At 44.8% G+C, this 20,617-nt stretch overlaps 1 protein-coding gene across 2 annotated transcripts in view; it reads right to left on the bottom strand.

Annotated features, from left to right (window-relative positions):
• Positions 1-20,617, bottom strand: part of SHISA9 (shisa family member 9) — a 292,272-nt gene that overhangs the window by 256,019 nt on the left and 15,636 nt on the right. The window lies entirely within an intron of this gene.

Here is a 20,617-nt window from a genome sequence, read left to right as displayed (position 1 = left end):
ATAACAAGGATCACTTCCTCCTTCCCTTTCCTGCGTGGGGCTCCACCTCTCAGCCTGGGTGTCCCTCTCACACTCATCCTGAAAGAGCCAAGGCTCGTGGAGTCCACTCTCTCCACACTGAGCATGACATCAGCTCATCTGAGAGCCAGCAGTGCACCTGCTGAGGTCCCCCTGCATCCTCCAGGATGGCCACACTTAGATTTAGATTCTGCGTCCCTCTCCTTCTAACGTCCTATCTGGTACCAGTCAACCAGCATTGTCAATTCAGTCTCCAGGAAGGTAAGACATGGATCTTTGCCTATACCCACTGGCTGGAGAACCATCCCCACCATCTACTGCTGCAGACTGAAGGTCTGCACCTAGACTGTGGTACATTGTTATGGAAGTCCAAGCAGAGGAAGGCATCCACCACAGAGTGAAGTGAATCAATGTGCGCAAGTGTTCATAAACATTAACAAATGCATAGATTATTTCTAGGAAGCTAGACAATAATCTGTCCCCATGGGTGGGGCTGGAGGATGGAGGATATTCGAAGTTTGCTCTATATTCTTAACTTTTTTCCTGCATGTATACATTGACTTATTCAAATGAAGTAATATATTCATTCATTCGTTTGGTTGGTTGGTTGGTTGGTTTTGTTTGGTTTTCGTTTTGTTTTGTTTTGTTTTGTTTTGTTTTGTTTTTCGAGACAGGGTTTCTCTGTGTAGCCTTGGCTGTCCTAGACTGGCTTTGGAGACCAGGCTGGCCTCGAACTCACAATGATCCGCCTGCCTCTGCCTCCCGAGTGCTGGGATTAAAGTCATGTGCCACCACCATCAGGCAATACATTCATTTTTAAAGATGGACTACACAGAAATAGATAGGCTACTGGCCAAAAGACATTGTCTGGAAGCCAAGAGAAGCTATCTTGGGCAATTCCAAGCTTAATAGGCCATCTGAAACTTGACTCATAAAACTCCAACAATATGAACACAGGTCAGTGGTAAGCTGCAAAGATAGGTGAGGCTTTTCCTTACAGAGAATCTGCTAATTAGATGAAGGTATCTGGCAGCATTTTTTTTGTGATCTCAAGAGACAACACTAGGGAATGGAATAAGTATGTAAGCCTTAGTGATCCCCAGTGAGACCATGCAAGTCTGAAAATGGGCAAAACCATAGGGTGCCACCCATGGCTACCAAAAAAAAAAAAATCTTAAGCAGGGAGCTGAGGCCAGAGGGGCAGCTACAGCCATGTGCCACTTAAATTCCTCAGGATGGCTGTTTCTTTGGTTGAGCACCAGATGATATAACTGGCTTGTATTTAGGGGCCAAGTTATATGAAAAATGCATATCTTTAAATGCTAGAATCACACTCTGGAGCAGCTCGTGGGAAGTGAATGTGTCTGAGGCAGAAGCAGACACATGTCTCCTGTCTCACTTCCAGCATATGCTCATTGTGTGGAAGGGGGACTGGAACACTTGAATTATTTATGTTACAAGCTCATACTCCAGCCCCACCCCCACCCCCACTGCAGCACCACCAATTCCCTTCTCCTCATCCCTGAACTGAGATCACAGAGTTGAATTCACACAACTGAGAGACACTTATAGCTCACTGTACTCCATAGTAAGGTAAGAGACTATGGCATCAGGCCAACCTGGCTCCTTCTCCAACCATGGAAACCTAGAGGATTATTGTAATCAGATCGCAACTGCTCGAGCATCCCCTGTCTCCTAGCAACCCTCAAAAAGCTCTGGTGAAAGGTTGGAACAAAGACTTCATGGGTAAGGTAGTGGCAGCTGTGCTTAAGATTGCTGGAGCATGTCTGCAGACTATCACAAAGATCTCTCTTACCCATCACCCCAACATCTCACAAGATACCTGTTAGAAATGGGTTCTCAGGCTTGGGGTAAGAGCTCACAAAGTCTCACTTCTGAGTTCTTTCAGAAGTCTTTGAGGCTTTCCACACATTTCATAGGTCCTCACATCCCGTGAAAGTTCCCTGTGGCCAAGCAAGGCAAGTTCTTTCCATCTGCCTTAGCTGCTTCCTGAAAACCCTGTCCTCCTTAGATGGATGTGATGACCCACGCCTCCTTATCATTACTTTAAATGGCCAATACTTCCTGATGATTACTTGAATACCCATCTTCAGGTTCATGCAAGCCAGTTTTTTGGTGGAGGCATTCTATAGGCTTCTTGACTGTACCTAAATAACGCCACAGGGAAAAGCACATCCCCATTGTCAAAGAGTATGGCAGGGACTGAGGCCCAGGCCAAGGAGACCAGGTAGACAGGCTGTCACATTGGCGAAACTGAATGGTGCAGAGATGGCTTGGGATGATGTCAAAGTCTACATACTACCAGACAAACGGCATAGCTGAAAGGAGAGTGGGCTTTGCTGGCTCCCCCTTTGAAGTACCCAGAAACCCACACTCTACTTTTGACCACCACCTTGTTGTCTTTCTGTAGACTTCTCTTACACTACACAGCCTTGATGAAACTAACAAATAAAATATCTACCTCCCTCCAGGTCAAGGAATGAAGATGTGACTCAGAGTGAACCAGTCAGACTCTCCTCTAGACACTTAAACTTAACAGGCACAAAGGGAGAGAAATTACTGTAACAATTCATGCTACCAACGTTGTCTCTGAAAAAAAAACCCGATAGTTAGAATACCCAGTGCTGAGCATGGACATGTATGTTAATAATTGTCCATCACTATGAGAAGATGGACAAGGGAAGGCTTATTTTGGCTTACAGTTTGAAGGAACGCAGTCCGTCATGGCAGCAGGAACAGGAGTTGCTCACATTGTGATCACAGTCAGGAAGCAGTGAGTAAACAGGAAGTGGGTGAGGCTAAAATAGGAGCATGACCTCCTAAAGGTTCCACAGTCTTCCCTTGGGCACCTCCTGCTGGGGACCCAGTGTTCAAACACACAAACCTATAGGGTCCATTTTTATATTCAAACCACGACAGAGTGCGTGACTGAAACCCTGTAATCTTGGCACTCCAGCAGCTGAGACAGGAAGATAGTGAGTTCAAAGTCAGAGGGCAGGAGAAGAGGGATGATAGAAAAGTGTAGTGCCTGTGCTCCTGCCTACCCATGCTGGGACACTGAGACACTTCTTAGCTCTGTGAGCCAAGCCCCACTCTTCCAAAAATTGGTTTGGTTCTTTTTCTCTCCCTTACATTTGGTAGAAATGATTTCTGTTGCTTGTAATAACACTGTGGCCTGGAGTAGTGACTCTGAGCCTTAAAGAGTGAGGGCTACGGGGCAACAGAGAGGACAGGGGAGGAAATTGCTAATGGCTTGGGCGTGCACTTCCTTTGGCAGCTGTTTTAAGGGGTTTGGCTGAAAATATTGGAATGGATGTAAGGCAAACTCCTTGTCAATGAAATCAGCCTGGAAACAGGATGGATTGCCTTGGGCTGCAATAAGTTCATCACCACAGGACGTGATTAAGTGAGCCAGGTAAGCAATAATCCACCAGCATTTTTCAAAGTCAGCTCTCGGACTATTGCTTCCTCCTACATATCAATAATTGCTATGCCAGATGCCTAATAGATATATCAGCTTGTGAAACTGAAATAATCACACTTACAAATGGCTCTGTTGAACTTTTTTTTTTTTAATCTCTCATTTATTTGCCCCCAAGAACTCTGATTTTGCAGTCTTTTTCAAAGGGCTGGTGTTTTAATGTCACAGCCACTGGGAAGCAATGCTGGATGCCAAGATCAAGCATTGAAACACAGTAAAATCTTGGTAGGCACCTAACAGTACAAAAGACTTAGTGCACATATAGGAGAGGGAGACGGCTCAGAGAAGGGAGCTAGCTGTACAAGCCAGATGACCTGAGTTTGCTCTCTAAGCCTATGAAAAAAGCCAACTGTGGTGGTGTGCTGCTGTGGTACTTGCACTCCCACCCCCAAGATGAGAGGAGTAGCAGAGAATGCCCAGAAGCCATGGCCCAGAGTGGCAGGAGAAAGTGGAAGACAAGAACTGATTCCTAAAAGTTGTCCACTGACCTCCACACACATGCTATGGCACACATAGGCAGGCATGCATGCATGCATGTGCACATGTGCACACACACGCACACACACACACACATACACACTACATTTTTTAAAATATTCCATCTATAATCTATGGCTGGTACTTTACTCTGTACTCAGTTTTGAACAGAATTTCTTCACATTTACTGATGTGACCTTTCCCCTCCCTTACCACACTTCAGCCCTGCTGCTCTCCTTTATTTCACAAGCTTGTAGAATGTGTTCCTGCCTCGGGGATTTTGCTCCTTACTAGCCTCTGACTAGGACACCTCTCTATCCACTCTTCACATGGCTCCCATTCCTTCCCACTCACCCTTGAGTCTTAACCTCGCTGCCACTTCATCACAGGAACCTTGCTGGTCTTAACCACATCCCCTCATTTATTTTCCTCATATTTATCTTAAGATGCATTCCATACTTATTTTTATCTATTGGTTATTTGGACAGTTTCCCCTTGTTGAAATACAGGTTCTAGTGATCAAAAACAGGGTTTGTTTTCCATTCATTAGCGCAGTACCTCTTAGATAACACAATAAAAAGATCTGAATAAAGTTGGAATACAGAAGTTATTCCCTAGATTAAGAATACTGGGGTAAGAGGGCTCAGTGGGCAAAGGCATTTGCCACACAAGCCTATTGACCTGTGTTCAGTTCCAAGAAGCATGTCTCCCAGTTAGCTTTGTCATCTTGATCATCTAGAGTCATCTGAGAGGAAAGCCTTGAGTGGAGAATTGCTCAAGTCAGATAGGCAAGTGAGCATGTCTGTTGGGGATTGTCTCGATTATTAACTAAAGCAGGCTGGGCGGGCCCAACCCACTGTGGGCAGCACCATTCCCTGGGCAGGAAGACCTGCGCTAGATAACAAAGGCGGCTGAGCAGGATCCTGAGAGTAACTCAGCAAGCAGCATTCCTCTGTGGTTGCTATGTCAGGCCCTGCTTAAATTTCTTTCCTGATTTCCCTTTAATGAACTATGGCTTTGAAATGAAAATGAAATAAATCCTTTCCTCTCCTAAGTTGCACTGGTCATGGTGTTTGTCACAGCAACAAAATCAAACTAGAACACCATATAAAGAGTGGCAGGGGAGAGCTGACTCCACAAAGCTATCCTGTGACTTGTACACATTCATTGTGGCATGTGCGCCCTCTCCTGAAGACAACATGCACACACAGTAATAAGTTTACAACATGAACACTGAACAACATGAACTCCCCCATTTTCTACAGCAACTTTGCAAGAATACAAGTAGATCACATTTTCCTTTGTTACAGCCAAGATGATTTGAAAACAAATCAAAGATACACTGTTAAAACACAGTTCAGGATCAGCATTCCCGGAGGAAACCAAAGAAACTTTAGTTGACATTGGTGTTGGTGGACTGTTGAAGGCTCTTGGACTTGATGAAAGGGCAGAGCTCTGCGGATCCTGAAGAATCAGAAGTTATCACATTTGTAACTATTCAGTCGAATGTTCACTCATTCAGTAAGCAAAGATATGTTAATTGCCTACTATATAACCAAACACCATATGTTACACACTTCACACTTGAGGCTTTCTCCATCTATCAATTTGGTTTATATTCCTCCGCACTATATCATATGGATCTCACTTGATTTATAAAATCGCTTGTCCTTTGAGGGTCGTTTATCATGTCTGCAGTAGAGGTAAGAGTACAGACTTACGGCCTGTGAGTACTGCTCTATCCTGCTCTCGCCGTAGGCATGACTAAGCAATCACAGCACTCCGGTCCTCTCCGTCTGAACACGGTCTTGACATCCATTTCAGTATTTCATTGCAGGCAGCTACAATCAGCAGCGACAGCACTCACAGTGGAACTTCCATTCTACTTTGGATGGAAGAAAGATTCCAGGCTTGGGAGTGAAACCGAAGTGTATCTGAATCCTTCCCTCGCTGGTCAATAAATATAGAGTCTATGCCTGTTTATATATAACATAAAGTTTATATATAACATAAACCAACTTTAAAATGTGGATAAACCCACCTGCTTTTCACAGTGTTGAAGAGAATAAACGATGTAATACATTGGAGCGCCTGGTGCGTCATGGCCATCCGATATGCGTTATCAACATTGGTCACTTTCCCCTGAGAACGCCCTATACCATGCCTCACGCACAGCTGTTGCTCGACAAGATGAGCGGCTGCATTGGACACACCGAGATCAAAACCAACCCCCAGGGAAAGCTCCTGCTTAAGGGAGAGACATTTTCTTCAGTGGTGTAGACACTGGAGCATTGCCCACATTCCTGGGAACAACCAACCGCTCAACCAGGCTCCTATAAGTGACCTTTATTAAACTAATTAGCTTTCCAGTAAAATTCCTGGAGCCTAGCTGGGAAGGGATCAGCATGAGTGAGGTGAGGAGAAGAGGAAGGGGGAGAGGTGTGAATATGACCAAAGTAGTACAGATTTGTATGAAAATGTCATTAGAAGACAAATATGTACAATTGGTATATGCTAATTGAAACAGACAAGCAAACCAAAAAAAAAAAAAAAAACCCCAGGAAAACTCCTTCAACGGTTTCCTTACCTCCCTCTATCTACAGCAGTGGTTCTTAACCTGGGGGTCTCCTCCCCTTTAGGGGGTCACATATCAGATATTTACATTATAATTCATAACAAATTAACAGTTAGGAAGTAGCAACAAAATAATTTTATAGTTTAGGATCACCACAACATGAGGAGCTGTGTTAAAGGATCACAGCATTAGGAAGGTTGAGAAGCACTGGTCCTCAGCAATATGGGTCATTTTCTAAGGATTTCATTTTAGCTGCTGCTTAAACCAGGGCTTAGGGCCTGTCACTGGGCTATGGCCAAGCAAAGGGGTTCAGAATTGACCTGTGTGTCTGCTGTAGGTTTTTTCATTTTCCTTCATATGTAGATATTTACCCTCTGTGCTTTAAATGTCCTTTAAACTGTAGCAATTTGGGGAGGAGGATGGGAGCAGGGTTGAGGCAGGGTTTCTCTGTGTAGCCCTGGCTGTCCTGGAACTCACTCTGTAGACCAGGATGGCCTTAGCTTCAGAGATCTGCCTGCCTCTGCCTCTCCTGAGTGCTGAGATTGAAGGAGTGCCCCACCACCTGGTAAACTATAATAATTAAGGGTGGGACATAGCTGCAGCAGATAGCCCCTTAGGTAACACACTGAAATCAATATTGTGATCCTAAGCAGAGGATGATTAAGGTTACTTTGCCTCTCCAGAGCTAAGGTGTTTTTATTATTCGTATCAACACAACATAGACATTTCATAAATATTAAACACACCCAATTCCCTGTTTAGTTTGCTTTGACACTAATAGGATTGAGAACTGGCACGGATAGAACGTCATGAGGCCAGGAAACTGAAGTAAATGAAATCGAGGTAAATACTACTGAAAAGAATCAATTGTGATTGAATCTGTAGATTGAACTTGGGAACACTGCCTTCGTGTGGCATTTCCTAATTGCCAGAGATGTCAGCACACAAACGTGTGAGCTCTTCAAGGTACACCACCATGTCTCTTGGCACAGGACATAACATTTTCTAAACTGAGATACAATGCTAAGATGTAATTTACAAGAAGTAAAACTCCACTAGATTTACAAAGAAAACCAGAAGTGGTGTACTTGATAAAAATGTGCCTAGTATTTTTAAATTTTAGTTAGTATAATTTCTTCACACATTACATTTCAATTGTTATCCCCTCTCTTTTATCTTCCTGTTTCCACCCTCTAGCCTTCTTCTGCCCTATGCCCCTCTGTTACAGTATTTTGTATTTGTTTAGCCAAAAGCAAATAACTGACAGAGGGAGACTGAAATGGACTTTAAAGCTGCCAGCACTTTGCCGGGCAGAGTCTGAACTGATTCTAATCTACTCGTAAACTAAACAAACTACTCTAAACCTTGTAACACACATATATTCCAGGGACTTGGAATGAGCTGTCCATTAGCTACATCTGAACACGGGGTCTAGGTTCTCTGCATGCATTGTCCTTGGTTGGTGCGTCACTTTGTGCAGTGCCCTCCCCCCTGGCCCCCCTCCGGGGCCAGATCCACCAGCCTTGATGCTCCCCTAGATGTCCCTTGACAGAAGAATGGATAAAGAAACTGTGGTACGTTTACACAACGGAAAACTACTCAGCTATTAAAAAACAGGGGAATCTTGAAATTTTCAGGCAAATGGATGGAACTAGAAACGATCATCCTGAGTGTGGTAACCTAGACCCAGGAAGGTATGCATGGTATATATTCATTTATAAGTGGATATCACCTCAACATAGATGTCTTCCGAGAGACTCCACCCAGCAGGGCATCAGGACGGATGCTGGGACTTGAAGCCAGACTCTGGGTGGAGTGCTGAGAGTTACAGGGAAGAGGAGGACAGATGTAAGGGCTGGGAGGGGTAAGGAGTGTCTAGTATTTAATCTGACAATGTTCACTCACCCAACAATTTTTTACAGAGCACCAGGCAGGCACTGGGGATAGAGCAAGAAATGAGTCAGACAACGCACTCGGCTGGCTGACATCTGGGTGGGAAAGTCAGAAAAAGGAACAAGGAAGAGAAGTGAGTTCAGATAGTGAGGTGAGCTGTGAGGAAGGGAAATGGCAAACTCCCAGAGTAGATCCGGTCAAGGCCACTGGACACAGAGGCTGTACCCTGGGCAGGTGTTTTAAGAGAGAACAGGTTTTTGTTACTTTTCATGTTGCTGTGACAACACACTTGGCTGAAAGCAACGTTAAGGGGGCTTCCTTAGGCTAGAACATTTGAAGAGATGCCGCACACCGTGGAGGGAAAGCAGGGCAGCTCCACGAGGCAGTGGTGCTCTCTCAGTCGACCCACACTGGGCAGTGATGCTCAGCAGACCCACACAGGGCAGTGGTGCTCTCTCAGCCGACCCACACGGAGCAGTGGTGCTCTCTCAGCTGACCCACACGGAGCAGTGGTGCTCAGCTGACCCACACAGGGCAGTGGTGCTCTCTCAGCTGACCCACACAGGGCAGTGGTGCTCAGCGGACCCACATCTTGATAGAATGTGAAGCGTGGAACAGACAGGAAGTGGAAATACACCCAAAACTTCAACGTCCACTTTCTTCGGCTATGTCTCCCCTCCGCAAGGTTCCACCGCCAGGTGAAGATCGAGTGTTGAAGAGTTAACACAGGCCTTAAGGGGTACTGTATATTCAAACCACAGCAACGGTTTGGGAAAGGCTGTGAGGAGGATCTGGACCTGAGAGGATCACGGAGAAGCGTGTTTCGAGAAAAGGGGAGGGCAAGTGTAAATGCGTGGGTTGGGCACAGTTCAGGCACATTTAAAGCGTGCTGTAAAATAACAGCTCAGCCTCTGAGCCGGCCACCTCTAAGGTTATCAGCAGACCAAAAAGTGTTCACAGCAAAACAGTTTTCTTCCTGCTTATACAACTTCTTTGTGAGCGCTCACCAGAGAATTCTTTGATTGGTGATCAGTTCACCATTAAATATACACACGCATTTAAAAAATAATGAAAACTTGATGAGTATTTTTTCCTTCTTTTCTGCTACCACCCAGTAAAGAAAGCAAATATTGCACTCTGCCCTCACACAGCTACCAAGTCAAGACTTATTGGTAATCCAATACATTGCTAGAAATGTCAAGAATATCTGAACTTTGTGGACAGCTTTCTTCCAACCACAGGCGAGTCACTGTATGACAATATTACTGTATGACATCACTGCAAATGTCTATCCCTTGCTTCCAGGTCCCTAGGGAACTGCCAAGTCAAAATATATTTGTGATCATTCATTGTACCCTAAATGTTCAGTGATTTTTTTTAAAGTATTGACCAGATTTTATGGCCATGTAACTTAAAGAAGATCCATACATTTTTCTGTACCTTGATTAATGTATGTATGTATTTATTTATTAAATATATCCAGGTAGACAGACAGACAGACAGATATGATTTGTAGAAACACAATGGTAATTTCTATATACCTAGCCCATGTCACAATGCCCAGAATTTTGTAAATACTTATTTAATAAGCAAACAGACAAGATTTAAACCCATATTCTCATGTTCAATTAATTGAAAGATAGCTGGATTTAAGAGAGACAGATAGATAGATAGATAGATAGATAGATAGATAGATAGATAGATAGATAGATAAGAGTGAGGAAAGAGTAGTAAATTCATGGGATAGTCACTTTCATGGTGATAATTTCATTTGTTTTAGGCTTTGGAGCTTGTTTTTCTTTACTTTTTGTTTGGTGGGGGTGCTGCTGGGTGTTGAAGCAGAGTCTTGTTTTGGTGCACAGGCTGGCATTGATCCTACAGTCTTCATATAGAGCGTTGGGAAGGAAGGCAGGTGCCACCAGGTCCAGCTAGGCCTTGCTGTTGTTATGGGAACTAGGTCTTACCTAAATGTTTGATGTTTAAGTTCCCACATTTTTTATGGCATGCTAAAGATAACATTTAGTAGTTGCTTTTTAATTTCCTTTATTGAAAAAAATTGTAAACCTAGCATACTGCCTGGACTGCAGGTCTCCTCCTCTGTAAGCTCCCCGGCCTCTCTGAAGTCAGAAACACAGCAAAAGTGAGATGATACCAAACCTCCCCCAGCCCCAAGTTCCCCAAGGTAGGTTTTTCTGCCTGGCTAACTTGAGCTGAGTAGCTAGAGACAAGAGGTTCAGCACTGCGGACAGCTGTGCGCCTGGGCTGGGTGGGTTTCCGCAGGTCCAGGGTGCTGGATTTAAGTAACTAAATGCAGGAGCTGATGTGAGCACTGTCCGCCTTAGCTCAAGACTCCAGGCTGAATACCTGAATTAATGACTTCAAATCTCCATTTAATGAAATATTCAGATTGTGATTACACGCGGTTTCATTAACTGTAATTCTCAGGCTAATGTAATGAGATTTCCTTTCAACTTGTAATTAACTTTATTGAGAATGCTTACTGGGATTTTTTTTAAGGCAGGTTTCCTCAAACCTTACTGTAAATTATTTTAATGTATGCATCATGATATTAAGCATATTACTTATTTTTGTTGGCTGTTAATTTCCAAAGAAGCAAAAGATCAATATTAATCTCTTCTAGAAAGAAACAGTGGCTGGCTGAGTGAAGAGTCCTCTAACCAGAAAATAACCCATATTAAACTCTTAATAGCTGATTCTGAAATCCAGGCTTCCTCTGTCAGGCTTAGCATCTTACTATTTTTCTACCACAATCATTTATGATCCTATTCAAACAAAAGCACCTTTCTTCATACAATTTGCAATATAAAAAAAATTTGTAAAAACCTTTCATATGTACAAAAAGTTTCCTGTGGCTCAAAGTCCTCCCTTTAATCAATGGAGTAATCATCGGAGTATTTCACGACCTCTGTTTTCTTAGAAAGCTATTGGGGGAGTATTATTCTTGCAGAACAAATATCATCAGTTTCTCGGGAAAAGCTGCCCTTCCTCCTCTCTAGCCCCGTGTTCTAGGGAGACCCTCTGCATGTTTGCAGGGTACCCTCTGCTAGCCCCATTGTTACCATCACTGTTTCATCCCCCTCACTGTATTGTGAGAGCCAAGAGGATACACTCTAGAAAGCCTCCTCAGCCCTATTTCTCCCATTGATGCATAGAGGAAATTTTTAAATGCTAGTTGAAAGTTGATACAGAGGAAATATTAATTCCAGGCAAGTAAACAACTGTCAGAAATGTTTGGTGCTCTAGAACGGAACGGGTGACTTTACTTAAATGGGTTTATTTTCAAAGATGAGGATAATTGAATGCTGCAGTTCTTAAGAGAGAATTAATCAATAAGGCAAAGAAAGAGAAAAGAAACATGACTTTGACATACTGTGCAGCAAGGGCTGCTGGGAAAAGCACAAGAAGATCTGCAACTTGGTATGTGAGTTTACAGCCAGAGCCCCAACTCCTTCCCTAGTGTCTCTGCGACCTTGGGCAGGTCACTCAATGCACCTGAGCCAGTTTCATCATTGATCCTTTGTTGCTGCAAAGGATGTTTCCATCATTTAATGGTGCTATTGAGGGAAGTTAAATGCACAGACATGGTAGGTGACACACAAACAGGTTTGTTTCACTTTTTACTCCTTCTAGTCCATCAAACACATGGCAAGTGTACCCCACCCTTCACCCACACACGGCAATTGTTCCCCACCCTTCACCCACACATGGCAAGTGTACCCCACCCTTCACCCACACATGGCAAGTGTACCCCACCCTTCACCCACACATAGCAAGTGTACCCCACCCTTCACCCACACACGGCAAGTGTTCCCCACCCTTCACCCACACATGGCAAGTGTACCCCACCCTTCACCCACACACGGCAAGTGTTCCCCACCCTTCACCCACACATGGCAAGTGTACCCCTCCTTTCACCCACACATGGCAAGTGTACCCCTCCTTTCATCCACACATGGCAAATGTACCCCACTCTTTATCCACACATGGCAAGTGTACCCCACCTTTCACCCACACATAGCAAGTGTACCCCTCTTTACCCACACATAGCAAGTGTACCCCTCTTTACCCACACAAAGTAAGTGTACCCCACCCTTCACCCACATATAGCAAATGTACCCCTCTTCACACACATATAGCAAGTGGAGCCCTCCCATAATCCATACATGAGGACAGAAATGTTCTCCCAAAGGAATCATGTCCAAGGACATGCTTCCCTTGGCATGCAAGAAACACAACTTGGCATCTTTGAAATTCAACCAGACACAGCCCTGATCCCTTGGGGTTTTTTTTCCTACAGCCAGTTGGAAAGGCAGCGCAAAGCTGATTGGGCAGCTTCTGTGGCCACATAGGAAGAAAGTTTTGAAAAGAACTTACAGAAAGAGATTTTTTTTCCCTTTTAAAGCTCCATCTTAGTTAGGGCTACTATTGCTATGATGAAAGACCATGACCAAAGCAACTTGGGGAGGGAAGGCTTGAGTCAGCTTAGGCTTCCATATCACAGTTCATTAGTCAGGACAGGAACTCAAGCAGGGCAGGAACCTGGAGGCACAGCTGATGCAGAGGCCGTGGAGGGTGCGGCTCACTGGCTTGCTCAGCCTGCTTCTTATAGAACCCGGGACCACCAGCCCGGGCATTGCTCAACAGTGGGCTAGACCCTCCCCCACTGATCTCTAATTGAGGAAATGCCTGAAAGCATGGCTGCAGCCCAGCCTTAAGGAGGCACCTTCTCAGTTGAGGCTCCCTCCTTTGATGATCTTAGAGTGTGTCAAGTTGCTATAAAACTAACCAGTACAGGTTTTGTCTCTTTGTTGACAGTACACACAATGTACACATACCAACATGTGTGTGTGTGTGTGTGTGTGTGTGTGTGTGTGTGTGTGTGTGCCTCTCTGTCTCTGTCTTTCTCTCTGTGTCTCTCTGTGTGTCACTGTCTCTGTCTCTGTCTGTCTGTCTGTCTGTCTCTCTCTCTCTCTCTCTCTCACACACACACACACACACACACACACACACACAGTGTTGTCAACCAACAGAGAAAATGAAACTACCGTAAACAAAAGTCCAGTGAGTGCATCTCCGTCCACATCATTGCTCCCTAGCGACCAGACAGTTGTAACACCCATCGTCGCTCGCTCATTCCACAGGCAACACGTATGTAAGCGGGCATGGTGCTACGCTCCTTACATGTGCTCATTCTGTTCATCCTCACAGTACTCGTGTGACAGGTGTGATATACTCCTTTTTGTAATAGAGAGACAAAGTCCCAATCCCAGCTGCCCACCTCTGCAGCCAAGCCCTCCACTTGCTCCCGGCACTGCCTCATACTCACGCTAATCATGTTTGACAAGCACCTTCCCCATGTTCCACTCCCAGAGACAGGTGGATTTCTCAAGCTGAGGCCACCTGAAGTCATCACAGGGCACTGTGCTCAGCCTCTGCATGGTTTTACCGACCCAGTCTGGTTCACTTTCATTAGCTATTTAACACACTAATAAATGTTCCAAGGCCATTAGAGTCAGATAGGATAAGCAATGTGTCTTCCCATGGGAAAAACTGATTTCAGGAACAAGCTGCTATACATGACATCATAAAAGAGTTAAACCCTTGCCTCAGGAGGAATGAGCCAAGTTCCATCAAAGCTTGTGCATCAAAAGTGCTTGTGCATGTCAGTGGGGTCACTACTGAGCACACACTTATGTTAGACACTCATTCACTCACTGACCCAGCAAGTATCTATGAACATAGGCCACTGTCTTAGCACTAGGGACACAGGGACAAAGTGAACAGGTGCCGTCGACTTCATCTTCCACCTCCCACACTCTCGCACCTACACACTGCTTATGGCATCTGTCCTACCACACTACTTACAAGGACCCAAGGATACCATCTACCTTGCCCAAGTGATTGATCTAGGATCAGATAGCTTGTCCTGAGGAAAACTCAGAAAGCCAGGGACCAACATTCCCGGGTACATTCCTGTCCTCCCAACTCCAATAAAGAATGAAACTTTGTCTATTCTGCCAACTTATGTCCCTGAGCTGGCATTGGTCTTAATCTGTTATCACAATGTCCCCCTCAGGTTCATGTTTGAACATTCTATTTGGGAGGCTGTGGAACCTTTGGGAAGTTGGCTGAACCGGAGGACGGCCTCTGGAGGCTGTACCTGCCCCTGGTTCTTACCTCAGTCTTTGCTTCCTGGTCCATGATGTGAACAGCCCCTGCCATATACACTCCCATTGCATATGCTCCTGCTGTCATGGAATGAACCGCTATGCATGATTTTCCTCCAGCAATGGGCTGAAACTCTCTGAAGCCATGAGGATTTTTTTTCCCTCTCTTTAGTTACTCTGTCAGGTGTTTTGGTCACGCGTACACAGAAGTCACTAGTGAAACCCCACTCCTGATATCTAAATGTCACAAGGAGGCAGCCCACAGCACACAGTTCACCTGGGTGTGAGTCCTGGCTCCTCTGTTATTCACTGTGACACCACAGGCAGGAGCTTCCACAACAATCCCTAACTTGTACATTTCCAAACATACACGGACATAGTGAGAAATGGATAAACTTCATGTATTTGACCCAGACACGATGACTTTCAGCGTTTTTCCAATTTTGTTTCCCACAACTTTGTATTTTTCTGGAATGCTTTAAGGTAAATCTCATTCAGTCGAGATGTTGGATGAATTCCTTAACTTGCCTCCATTTTGGTTTTCTATCCATAAACTAAAATAATGGCGCCCACCTACAGGCCTCTTTCTTCACCAGACAGACATTCATGGAGTTGCTGTCATGTGCAGACACAGGCCCCAGGGTCAGGGAGGAGACTGTGACCACACATAGCACTGTTCTCCATGGGTTTGGGGATGTTCTGGAAGACGGATGGATAAAACAAGACAATTTTGGATAGAACAATGTGTGTTTTTTTTAATCATGGTGAGATTGGAGCAGCAGATGACTGGCAGCCAGAGACAAACAAGATGGTCTCGCTAAGGGCACAGTTTAGAGTCGGGCTTGCTGAGTGAGAAGCCCTGGGAACAACGTGCTGGGTGCAGGGCACAGCAGGACAGGAGCAGGAGGCGAAAACAGGGCTCCGCTACCTGAGGGTCGTTTTGGACACTAACTGAGTTAACATGTTCACAGCACTTAACGCGGTGCCTGGCACACAGCAAGTGCTCAATAGATGTCAGGCCTCTATAGACGGCCTCACTACAAAATGGCAAATTGGATGTATAGCTTAAAATAGCTCTTTCCTGGGGCACCAAAGGAGCTTTCAGTCCCTTTCGCATGTCCTTCAAAATGCCTATCCCCAGAGGGACACCCACATGTCCTGCAAACACCTGCAACACAAGAGAGGTCAAATGGTGTTAATCATAGCTGTTGGGGCCTCGCTGGCTCAGTTTCAATGGGACCCAACTGTGAGGACCAATAATCCTAGCTGCTATGGAGGATGAGCTCCAAAGCTTGAGAACTGTCCTGCTCTACAACATGAGTTCAAGTCCAACCTTGGCAACTTGGGAAGAACCTGTCTCAAAATAAAAGATAAAAGGGATCTAAGACTGTAGCCCAGTGGTAGAGTGTTTGCCTATGGTGTGTGAGGACATGGGTTCAAGCCCTGGCCTTGGGGTAAAAAATCCCAGTTATACCAATTCATAATTGTATAAATGTTGTTTCATTGAAGTTTTAAAGCCTCAGTTTCCTGTCCTTACAATGACAAAGACTGTGGGTCTTGAGGAATCACTGTGGTTAGGGATTAACACCGCCATCTGTCCAAGTCACTCTTAACATCACCCTAACTTGCATATACTTTACTCTTAAGTAATGGCACCAATATTGACCTTCCTGCCTGCCCTGCCTAGAGAATCCCCTGCCCCCTACACATTACAAAATATCTACAAACAGCTGTGCCAAATTTTCCAAAAGCCAAGCGTGGGACATCCCATCCCAACCTCGGTGAAGATGGACAAGTGAGTGGCCCTGCATACGCAGCACACTGAGTCATGTGTCTGCCGCTCAGTTTATGGGAGGTATGTTTGGAGATCAAGTTGGAAAGCAGGCTTGACGGGGCTGGAACACAGGGAGCTTCTCTTTGTCTTACAGTCCATGTTTTAAAATATTCAGTCACTGTTTGTCCCCAGTATTGGGTGAAATCTCAATTGCTTAAATAATGATGCATTATAATTAATGATGGTGATGACGACGACGATGATGATGATGACAACGATGATGATGATGATGACGACGACGATGATGATGATGATGATGACGATGATGAGTAGTAGTAGTAGTAGTAGTAGTAGTGGGCTAGGAAGGTGACCCAGTGGGTAATGTACTTGCTGCACAGGCACAGGGGCTCAAGTTCAGATCCCAGCACCCTTGTAAAAACTGGGCATGTAAGCATTGTAACACCAGCACTGGTAGATAGAAAGGGGGATTGTGGGGATTACTGGCCAACAAACCTTTAACCATGATGGAAAGGGCCAGGCTCAATGAAAGAAAGAAAGATAGAAACCATGTAATGTTGACTTCTGGCCTCTGTATGCTGACACATGGGTAAGCACGCCCACATATACTCATGGAACAGATAGATGATAGCTAGAAGGACGGATGGATAAACATGAGAGAGAGAGAGAAAGAGAGAGAGAGAGAGAGAGAGAGAGAGAGAGAGAGAGAGGATAGATAGATAGATAGATAGATAGATAGATAGATAGATAGATAGACAGACAGGCAGGCAGGCAGACGGAGGGGGGTGCCAAGTGCCAAAGCCACATTGTACATGTGCATAAAAACATAAATAAGCAACTTTGCCGCACAACCCTATACTCAAGGCACTTTCCAGGTAGCAGCTGTTTTCACTCCACCCGCCTAGATGGCTGCTCTCATATGGGTGTTGCAGGCACCGGATGGCATCCTGTACCTGAGCTAATATTGCTCTCCATCTTCATCCCACCATGCTACAATATCACACAACTAAAACTCAGCTACCAAAGGATGCTGCACTAAAGACAGGGTGCCAACCGAGTGGGTCATGAGACACAAAGGGAACGTTTGCAAACTCAAGCAGTGTCTACAGTGAAAAGTACCAGGAATTTGCCCAAGCAGATCCATCTGCTAAGTGAGCCTCAATGACATAAGCTGCTAACAGAAAAGAGTGTGTAAGGAGTGTGCGGAAGCCCACCTACAGGCCTCTGTGAGCGCGTGTAAGCAAAAGTATCAAAAGCTACAGCCGCTAACACAGCTAAGTTGAGACACATCCACCTAGGTTTCAACGGAGCTTCTGAGGGAGTGGTCCACTGGAAGACAAGAGGTCTTTCTGATTAGCACACCGATTGTGCTTAGGCACCACCACAGGATGCCTGGAAAAAACAGAACCAGCATTTTTTTTCTGGGGGCAAAGGGAAAGCTAGTCCAGCCTTCGGGGGCATCAACCCTGGGAAATTTACAAAGTAAAACTGGCAATAACGCCTCCCACCTTGAAGCTCTGTCCTCCCTGTTCTCCTAGCACCCCTCACCTTCCGAACACCTGGATTTCTACACAGCATGTTAGCTCCTGTAACATTTGACCCAAACGGAAAAGGTGAGCTAGCCTGAGTGTTAAAGAGGATGAGAGCTCCTCATAGTGGCGTGGGATTGGAATCTTAGCACACAGGAGGCTGAGGCAGGAGGATCGCAAGCCTAAAACACAAAAATAGGATCCTGTTTCATAGATTGGTGGAAGAAAGAGGAGGAAAAGGAGGAAGAAGAGGAGAAGGAGAACAAGAAGGAGAGAGAGGCAGAGGTATAGAGAGGGGGAAGGAGGGAAGATGAAGAAAGAATTAAAGAAAAGTTCTTTCCAAAAGCATTGTCAACGGGGTTGTAGGGCAGAGATGAAAAGGACATGAGACTGTCAAATCCAACAACTTGAATGTTAAGTGAGGAACAAGCTTAAGAATAGAATGGTCCTCCCTTCTTGGTGTATCACAAGTGCATGCAATTTCAGTCACTACAGCTCCCACAATGCCCTGGGAGTGGTTTTAAACTCAGGTTTGTGCTAATTCTATGAAGGGCTGATCTAATTTTCCACTGATCAGATAAGAGTCCTCACCCCATCTACTGAAATGGGTTCTGGTGACTGCTGAGCTTGTTGAGGCCCCACTAAGTGTTAATATCAATCATGTAGAACTAGCCTCTCAGTGAACTCCCAAGATCATTCCATTTTCTGAATCCACATTTTAGGTGACTATAATATATAAAAAGTTCCTATGAACCAACAAAAAGATAAATAACCCATTACAAAGAAGCTCATTCTTGCTCTTACCTATGATTCATAGATTGATTTGCATACAATTTATCTTTCTAGTATAAATCCAACTTACAAGGCTCCATGTTCCCTATTGTTCTTAGTCAGGTGTTCTCAGGAATGCTCGAGGGGAAAGGACTGGGTCAACATAGCAGAATTACATGAAAGCAGTATCCGTAGCTGTTCTTGCAAGGACACCATGCTGGTGATAGCACTAGTGGATGTCTCCCCTGGGGTTTACCAGGAACATGGTCCTGTAGTGTTTTCCTTGAAATCAAAGACCATAGGCCAGGCCTTGTGAGGCCTGCCTGTGACTCCAGCTACAGGAAGATCTAGAGTTCAAGGTGACCCTGGCCTTCAGAAGAGTTCAAGAGCAGCATGGGTATTAGTAAGTGAGTCCCTGTTTTCAAAAGAAAAAGGAAAGAAAAAGAAGTCTGGGAATGTGACTCAGGAATATAATGCCATCCTACCCAAGCATGGCCTGGATCACCAGGCACAAATATAGAGCCAAGAAGAGTCACACACACAGCTCAGAGACCCCTGAATTATTCAGTCCTTGGACATCCATCTTCAGCACAATTTTAAACAGAGGTCCTTATCTAAGCAAGAGTAATCAGCATTCGTTCCCCGACCCTTTGCCTGTGCGGTGATGAACGCTGGGTAAACTTGCTGTTCGATGAACAACTTCAGTGTGGTTCAAAATCACCTCGGAGACAGAGACTTTAACCAACACCCTCCATAGCCAGAAACTCCACCCCGTGTCTTTGCTTTGATGGTCTTCATTTGTTTATGCCATTTGGGGTCCGCACTCATCAAACTTGGAAAGAGCACATGTTCACTCGGTGAAAACCAGAGCCAGATACAGAAGCTGCCGAGCCATGGTTGCCACCACTCATCCTGTCTTCAGGGTCTGTGGTGTTTGCACATAAAAGTTCCAAAAGAAAAATCTTGTGTAGGTTTGCACCACAGTGTGTTGATTTCTAATACCATATTATGATCCAGTTCGCAGATAAGAAATATGTAATTGTTTAATATAACAAAGCCTGAAGCACCTCATTGGGTGGCCCACTTTCCTACCCATGTCAATGTCAAATATTGTCATTGCCTACACACGGCAAAAATCTCCAAAACCATGAGACATTATCATCATATAGAATCAGAGGATTCGTACCATCTATGTCAAAGGCCTCTTCCTTACCCACTGATTATAAGATGTGTAACCTAACATTCTGAAACTATGTCTCAGCAATGAACAAGCTTTGCAGTTGTGGGGGAGTTTCAGCAAAGGATGCCCATCCTGGGAAAGTGCATGATGCCAATGCTTCTGCTGCCGCTGGGAGCCTCCAACTATGGTTCAATGTGCCCTTCCAACTGTCTGCTGCTGCTGCTTTCAACCATGAGTTTCACATTGCTTTGACCTGAGAACATGATTGTTAGGAATGGCATCGTAGTAATGGGCACTCATGAAATCAAGCATCTGCATTGTTCCTCAACTCCTAACCAGAGCATCAGCTCCATTGTGTGTTATCTGTACGGACCTTTGAGAATAAAGGAAACCTGTGGGAACAAATTAGGGTCCCCAAGGATGCTTTGTCCCAGGAAGAACAACTACTGAAACACAGCAGCAAGAGAAGTCTTTTTTCTTGGCCAAGCAAAAGAACTACATTTACTATTATAGAGGCACACATATTCATCCCAAATCATTGTGACCAGAACTCAAAATCCCCCACTAAACACACACACACACACACACACACACACACACACACACACACACACACACACACACACACCCTAGGGTGGCATATGTTATAAGTCTTTTTGTGGAGCTCATTTTATGTTTTAAAAGATAAAATT

This window comes from Acomys minous, assembly GCF_964271855.1.
Source record: "Acomys minous genome assembly, chromosome: 16".
NCBI lineage: Eukaryota > Metazoa > Chordata > Mammalia > Rodentia > Muridae > Acomys > Acomys minous.
This window is presented reverse-complemented; position numbering and strand designations above follow the sequence as displayed.